Genomic DNA, 8,600 nt, shown 5'->3' on the forward strand with positions numbered 1-8,600 from the left:
GTTCGTGTCATTGTATGCTGAATGTGGCTACGTACTTATCAGCAGACGGTAGAATGACCAAGCGTCATGAGAGGTATGCAATGTAAATATTTTGTCGTGTTTTATACTGTTTTGCGATTACCAGTACCTAGTGTTACAGTGCTCAGTCCTTCAGTGCCGCGGTATAGCTTCGTCGCACAGTAGCTTTGCGTAGCATTTGATGTGGTGCATTGCACATGTGTGTTCGTGTACGGACACCAGCATGTCCGTGATCTCGATATCTCATTGTCGCAGGAGAAGGGATGTGACGTATTGTAATTTGTAGTGTCCTGAGACGTGCTGTCATCTAACGGCAGAAAAGCGAACTCGTGGTTGACGGCAAGTGAGGGCGCGGCAGCCGGAGGGTTGTAGAGTTAGACACCCGAGCTAGGGTTGGTCAGTGCTGTATAATATCTGACATTACTGAATACATATCATCGTCTTACGTTATCTGATATCTTAAGAACGTTACAGATGTATTTAAAAGAAGTTATGTATAAGGAAAATTTGGACGTAAACTTCGAACATTTAGTTGATGACGTAAAACAATATTGCGGCAATCGTGCGCCAGAATTGCCCCTTACGTCAGCAGTATGACGTCATCACATTACGTCGGCTCGCGCAATTTGATAGCAGCGTGCTGCTATCACCGGTGAAACAGGGCCCTGGGCTCTCTCTATCGTCTGGATAAAAATAGCCCATCCCAATCAGCTGCTGCATGACGAGTTGATGACGACAACCACTACTTACCAGACTTACTACTTACTGAGCGCTGTTCGGCAGCCGGCTATTTTGTGTGCAGGGTATGACGTATTTCGCGAGCCGACGTCACAGGCGGTGACGTCGGCTCGCGCGCGAGCCGGGCCCTGTTTCACCGGTGATAGCAGCAAGCTGCTATCACGTTTCGCGAGCTGACGTCATGTCGTGACGCCATACTGTTGTCGTAATGGGTAGTTCCGGCGCACGATTGCCGCGACCTTGGCGGCGGCATTAAGTGACGTATGAGCCTAAAAGTAAGAGTTTACGCAGTCATGATTGATGATAGTGTATATATTTTTGATATATATTTTTTCAATATGATGTATTTAAAAAAAGTTGGGTTTAGGTAAAATTTGGACATAAACTTCGAACATTTAGCTGATGACGTAAAACAATATTGCGGCAATCGTGCGCCAGAATTGCCCCTTACGTCAGCAGTATGACGTCATCACATTACGTCAGCTCGCGCAATTTGATAGTGGCGTGCTGCTATCACCGGTGAAACAGGGCCCCGAGCGCCAACGACAAACTAACGGGAACCCTCGGACACCCTCGGGGCATAAACCGCGGAGTAGCATATTGAGCGAGTCTCATAAGGAAAATTCATATATTTTCGTTTCTCAAATGATAATCAGGGTGTCTCTTACCTTTTTACAAATCATTTAGGCTTACCTAACTCTTCAGTTGCCAAATAGCTGCAATTTATTCAAGCGAAGGTATTTTCAGTAAATATCAATGGTATAGACCGAAATCTTTTGAATAAAAACTCCAACCAACAGAAATAAAAATAACTTAATTTATTCCAACCATTTCTTCCAAATAAACAACATAAAAACTCACTTTTACACACATCATTCATAATAAAGCATGCTAACACGCCGCTTTTGACAATTGCGGCGTCGAGTGGCGCGCTGCTAGCGCTCTTTTTCGATCGCAGAGACCCTGCACGCGCGCGAGCACACTACGTCACGTCCGGGGGGCACAGGTATATGAAAAATCGCAGTGACGTAACACTTGAGGCGGCGGCCAAGAGGCGGCCGCGCTCCCCCAGTCGACGGTCCCGGTGGACGTCGGCAACGCCCACCGCGCGACCATCAGATCGGCTCGCGACAGCGCCGTCGCCGACTGACCGCATGACTGGTATCTGTTCTTGATGTGGGACCGACTGCCACCGCCGGTCGCGGAAGGGCATCGCTCATCGGCCATCGACGTCCACCAGCTTCGCGTGGGTCACTGTTCGGGCTGCCACCAATACACCGAATCGGATGGAACCCTGTCGGCGAATGCCGGCGGTGCCCCGACATCGATTGCGCGGCGGCCAGTGCATCGCGTGCCGGGAGGAGGCTGGCACCCCCGATCGGTCATTGGTCACAAACCGTGTCCCAGCTCATGACTTCATCCAGCGCAGCTCTGTGAGATGTTCTGCTGCAGTCTGCCGCGTGTGTTGAAAGAAGAATGAACATGAGAAAACCTCAAAACTTTATGCCTATTCGTATTTGACCAGTATTGGAATAAGTTTGGATTTTGAGAATTTGTGTCCCTGTGCTTGTGCCTGTTTGGAAAGGCATGCTTTGCGGTGTGCCATCTCAATTTGTGCGGCTGCTGACAGGCCACCTGGGTGCCAACGTATGTGCGACTCCGCGAATACGTTGTGTTTCGTCAGTCAGTATCGTTCTGAAAATATTGACTGCAATAGGCTATATAGCGTATGATGGTTCAGCCCAGCAGTAATAACTGACCATTGATTGGGCGAATTTTGTGTGGTGGTTCGCTAATACATAACCTAAAGAGCGTTTTGCCGGAATCGTTTAGTAGCAGAACTGACCGGAATATAAGTAGAATGCAACGGTTTGAATCGTTAATTTGTTGAAACGATTGTTCTCTGAGACCACTGTGTAACTTTTGACCTGAGAATCACCAATTATAACGACTATGGGGAAGCAGTAGGCACTGTAGAGTGTAGGCAACACTATATAGTTGGCACACTTACGGAAGCACACGACTTACGCAGTGGACATCTGCATCATGCATGTTAAGGTTTACTGGGAAGAGTGAGAAATTAGTCAGAATATAACTGACTAAGGAAAATAGGCGATATTTCCAATTGAGCTGGGGCGGAGAGGGGGAGGGGACGTGTGGTCAGCTATGCCAATAATTCATTCTCTTTATGCAGCTGTGTAAAAGCGGGCGTCCGTTTTTTGGGTGAGACCTTCCCCATCGGCCATTTCCAAGCTAAATCGTGGTGGAGAGTTTGGAGACCTCAGCCTCGGTAGTCGGTACCCTGCGCGCTGCGCCACCTTGCGAGACATAAAGCAGCAGTCCTGACATCTACAGGCGTGACTTTTCATGAAAGCGCGGATGTGTTCGCGCTTATGCGAAGAAAATTCTTCCGAGTATGGTTGATAATGAGATTAATTGTTGTCATTTATTTATTAATTCATTGGCAAAAAACCCTAATAAATCGGTAAAGTAGCTTGAACTGTATCGTATTTCCTCGGGAAAAAATGACGAACTCATCATAAGACATCCAGATTATTGGATGCGTTCGTCAGTTGTAAGTAGTTCAAGTTTTTGGGAAAATTTGCTTGTGGAAAATCATAATATTTCAAAGATATGCCTATTTTCGAATAATTTATGGATTTATCTGCATTGAAAAATGATTGTAAAGCAAAAGTGCAAAAGAGTATTGTCAACTTAACAGGGGCGCGGGAACTACTTTCCGACTGGGGGGGCACACCATAATAGAGATCAACCAAGGGTACCCCCAAATCTAGTTTTCTCACCGGTTTTAGGCCACTTGTTTTTCATCCCTCGGCTTTTTCCACAAAAAATTAAGTATTTGCAGAAAAAAGTGTGGTATTCCGTCTCAAAGCTGTGGGGGCACCGCCCCCACGGCCCCAGAGTTGGGGGGGCAAGCTGCCCCCACTGCCCCCCCGGCTCCCGCGCCTATGCAACTTAATTTCTCAAATCACCATTTACGAACGCACAAAACTCCAGCTTTTAATTTAGTGCGTGTGCGAATTGCGGTCAAGAAAAAAGATTTAAACTGTCTATATTCCTCTTAAAAGAATGAAGGATGAATGAGGAAAACGCTGTTTTGAACAATTGTATATTTATTTTTTCTTAATTAAGCAAAAGTACAAAATTTTCAACTATTATTACATTTGCTCTCACAAAACCCATCACTTTTTAGCATGACGTCATGTCAGCCAAATTTACTAGCGCCATCTCTGGAGAGCATCTTTCGAAACCTCCAGACGATAGAGAGAGCCGATATCTGCTTGGGACGCCGGTGAAAACCAGGGTATATAGAACAACGGGTACACCACCGACGCGGAAAGCGCCCATTCTACCTGGACAAGATACAGGGTATGTGGTATATTTTTTGTATATGGAAAAAATAGAGTATTCTATTCTGACGAGTAAAGCCAAATTCATAAAGCCGTTATTTTTAAATTATATGTACCAGAAAAACACTACTAACCATAGTTTAAAACTTAGTCTGAAGTTAGTTGAAAAGCGCATAGTTGATACTAAGATGGAAGGAATCAATGAGAGGCAGAAATGGCGCAGCTGTTTCATTCTTAAAATGTGTTCGCAAGCAGGATTTACGTGATGCTAGCGACATCTATCAATGTAATTGGGGACGCTGATTGGCTGATAGAGTCCGTGAGCAGTATCACTAATTTACGCCAGTACAGGGTTGAGGGAATGTGCGCATGCGCAGGAACTTGTGCTCTCACGGAGGGGCTTTTGGTACCTCGGGCAGCGCCCAATGCTTTTTGGACCTGTTATGGCCTCCGCATTGAAAAACGCTAGAAAAAAAGGTTGTAGAGGAGGCTTGAGGCTACCTTTCCCCACAATAATATTGGCACTTTATCGTTTAGCTTACGTGTGAGGCTCGCTTGAAAAAGGTCGATTTAACATGGAAACCCTATGGGGTAGTAGTTTTTGAGCGCCCATTTGGCCTAATGCTACCAACTGTTACTGGCTACCCCTGGTGAAAACAGGGCGCCGGACAAGGCCCTATACACCGCGCCGGAGGGCATATTAGTCACGTGACATTTGGAACTTCTCCCCCTTAGTGGGCCTTCTACTTGCCTTCTACATGCCAAACGTCACATGTAAATTCAAAAAAGTTAATGAATTGGCATGAAAGTGATGTCGCTCGGTTCAGAAAGAGCGAAAACCAATATCTACCAAATTTCATCGAAAAATATTCACCGGTTTTCAAGATATAAGACTTTTACTTTTGTTTACATTTTGGGATCTCCGCTGTTCCTAGCGACTTTATTTAAAAGTGCGGCATTTGTTGCGCGCAAAGCAGCATATACCACCGCGTGCTACAAAACGTTTTAGTCAAGCATTTAAAAATTGTTAGATATCTGCGATGACGTCACACATTCAGAGGGGTATTCCTATGCATTAGCCCCTCTGAATCAAAATGCTGCAATTTTGAAATTCAATATTTCCGATTTAAGGCATTTCTCGATGTTGTGAGTGCCGAAACCGGTAATTGTGAGCCAGGAACCCGATTTTGGCTATCTCAACTCAAATCTAATGTTAAGGTGGGAGGGTCCCTTTAAGGGATGAAGGATAGGAGCCACACTGCAGGGCCTCCTCTAACATGTTAACTGGGGGGGCCGCAGCCCCCCCAGTGATGCCGCTGGCCCCCCCCCAGTGGAGCTGAAATCGCGTCACTGGGGGGGGGGGGGGGGGCACGCAGTTAAGCAAATCACGTAGAAAAACGAGGAAATTTCACTATAAACTTGCCAACCAAACAATCCAGACTCTCTCCATGATCACTACGTTACTAATTTTAGTTTCCTTATATCGTTGGTTTCTTATCTACAGGGTTTTTTTTTTTTTACAGATCCGCCTAGGATGAGCCGCGGAATGAGGTCAGATATTGCAGATTTTATAATCGAGAGCCGACTGAAGCCCGAACGGGGCATCACTTTGAGAAGGAAACAGCCCGAACAGTCGCCCTCTATAGTCTCAAAGTCCATTGCTTACGGTTCAACACGGAGAAGTATTATGTTTTTTTTTAGGGAGACGGGTTTATTCTTGAAGAGGAATTTTTTTTCTACGGTCAAATAAGAGTGCGGCTGAGCTTAATATAGCATATAGCCGATCACTGATCAGTGATCTTTTACTTACATGTAGGTACCTTTTTATTGGACCTCGAGTCTGCAAATATAGAAATCTCTCTCTCTCTCTCTCTCTCTCTCTCTCTCTCTCTCTCTCTCTCTCTCTCTCTCTCTCTCTCTCTCTCTCTCTCTCTCTCTCTCTCTCTCTCTCTCTCTCTCTCTCTCTCTCTCTCTCTCTCTCTCTCTCTCTCTCTCTCTCTCTCTCTCTCTCTCTCTCTCTCTCTCTCTCTCTCTCTCTCTCTCTCTCTCTCTCTCTCTCTCTCTCTCTCTCTCTCTCTCTCTCTCTCTCTCTCTCTCTCTCTCTCTCTCTCTCTCTCTCTCTCTCTCTCTCTCTCTCTCTCTCTCTCTCTCTCTCTCTCTCTCTCTCTCTCTCTCTCTCTCTCTCTCTCTCTCTCTCTCTCTCTCTCTCTCTCTCTCTCTCTCTCTCTCTCTCTCTCTCTCTCTCTCTCTCTCTCTCTCTCTCTCTCTCTCTCTCTCTCTCTCTCTCTCTCTCTCTCTCTCTCTCTCTCTCCTCTCTCTCTCTCTCTCTCTCTCTCTCTCCTCTCTCTCTCTCTCTCTCTCTCTCTCTCTCTCTCTCTCTCTCTCTCTCTCTCTCTCTCTCTCTCTCTCTCTCTCTCTCTCTCTCTCTCTCTCTCTCTCTCTCTCTCTCTCTCTCTCTCTCTCTCTCTCTCTCTCTCTCTCTCTCTCTCTCTCTCTCCTCTCTCTCTCTCTCTCTCTCTCTCTCTCTCCTCTCTCTCTCTCTCTCTCTCTCTCTCTCTCTCTCTCTCTCTCTCTCTCTCTCTCTCTCTCTCTCTCTCTCTCTCTCTCTCTCTCTCTCTCTCTCTCTCTCTCTCTCTCTCTCTCTCTCTCTCTCTCTCTCTCTCTCTCTCTCTCTCTCTCTCTCTCTCTCTCTCTCTCTCTCTCTCTCTCTCTCTCTCTCTCTCTCTCTCTCTCTCTCTCTCTCTCTCTCTCTCTCTCTCTCTCTCTCTCTCTCTCTCTCTCTCTCTCTCTCTCTCTCTCTCTCTCTCTCTCTCTCTCTTAATAGTACGATAAAGTTTTTTCCAGTGTTTGGGACTAGCAGTGATAAGCCCTCTCACTTATTGAGGGGTATGATAGACCCCACCCCTAGGTTTTTTGCGAATAACTCGCATAAAAATGGCCCGGCGTGGCAAAAGTTTTAGTAGGTATTCTCGTCGGATCACTTCAATTCTACACAATCCTGAAAATGTAATACCCTGTTCCCTGACCCTCATTCTCATTGACCTGTGGCTCTGGCCTGTTTCTTGAGTCATTTTCAGGCAAAGCTTTTTCCCAGCCAGCAATTCGCTTGGGCTGAACTGTGGCAAACGTCGGGCAGCCTGGGCTTAGCTTGGGTTTGCCCACTTTGATCAAAACCAATATATCCCTCGCCCGTATAGGGGGGGGGGGTCGAACGGACCCCCCCCATGGTTTTTCGCAAATAACTCGCGTAAAAAGCGGCCGATCGCGACGAAACTTTCAGTACCCTCGCGTTCATCAATTTTACACCTACCCTGAAAATTTCGTGACCCTGACCCAAATGACCTTTGACCTGTGACCTACTTTTCGAGACCATGTTTGGCCGGAATCGCGATTCGGCGTATGTCGGCTCGCATTAGCCGCGCGTTTGCAGTCTTTTCGTGGTTTCAAGCGTTCAAACATGTGATATGATGTTGGCCCCATGCATTAGGGTGGGTGTCAAGGTCACCTGAAGGTCAGGTCAGGTCATTGACCTTTGATGACCTCGGTTCACTTTTTCGAGTTTTGCATGTTCCTAGACCAGTTTTTGGAGCTGAATTCGAATTTAGCAACCATATGAACATTTACGAAGTAGTTTTGGTGCCTTCGTAACATGTTACGAAGCTGTTAGAGGCGGTTGCCACCTACTACGAATACCCTTACTGGTTGACCTGACCTGACCTGACCCGACCTGGCCTAAATGCATGAAGACATCATCTGTGATCAAAACTAACATGATATTCGTGATCAGCACCCCGAAAAACCTCATAGCAGCCACACTTTTCGACGTTCTAACAGGTCCCGATTTTCCCGACTTTTGGGTCATTGACCTGACCTGCAAGGTCAACCAATGACCTAGGACCTTAAAATTGGGTATCATCGGCTTCCTCTCGTCACGGGCAACACGCTCGTTTTTTCTGCGAAGCTCTAGCTCGATCAGGGGCGAAACGGCAAGGGGGGGTCCAACGGACCCCCCCCCCCCTTATACGTTCGCGGCTGGAAAAAACACCAATACGGGCGAGGGATATTTTTTACTAGGGCTGAGCTAGGGCATGCCGCAGCTATGCCCACGTGCGGATAGCAGTAGCTCAGCCCGACATCTGCCCGCGCATCCAAAACAGGCTTAACTTGGGCGGAGCGCGGGCTGATCAAGCTGGCTGTGTCCTTCGGCTAACTGGAGTAAAGCCGGAGCTTAGCCATACTTGTTCGGCTGTTCGCGCATGCGCATTTCTGCGCCAATCATGTGCAGCGTTTGTGACAGTCTGCGCGCTGTGCGACGAAACGACACACCGGTGTTGGGGCATTTGGTGGTTGATGTTTGGGCGCGTGTGACAGCGCGAAGAAGGGATAGTGCTCACTGCTCTTATCAAGTGGACTGGCATGGAGTTTTACGGTAGGTAAGTGTATTGAATGGTGCGCTTGATCGTCTGTAAATGT

Source organism: Amphibalanus amphitrite, unplaced genomic scaffold (genome assembly GCF_019059575.1).
Source record: "Amphibalanus amphitrite isolate SeventyFive unplaced genomic scaffold, NRLGWU_Aamphi_draft 001348F_arrow, whole genome shotgun sequence".
Lineage (NCBI taxonomy): Eukaryota > Metazoa > Arthropoda > Thecostraca > Balanomorpha > Balanidae > Amphibalanus > Amphibalanus amphitrite.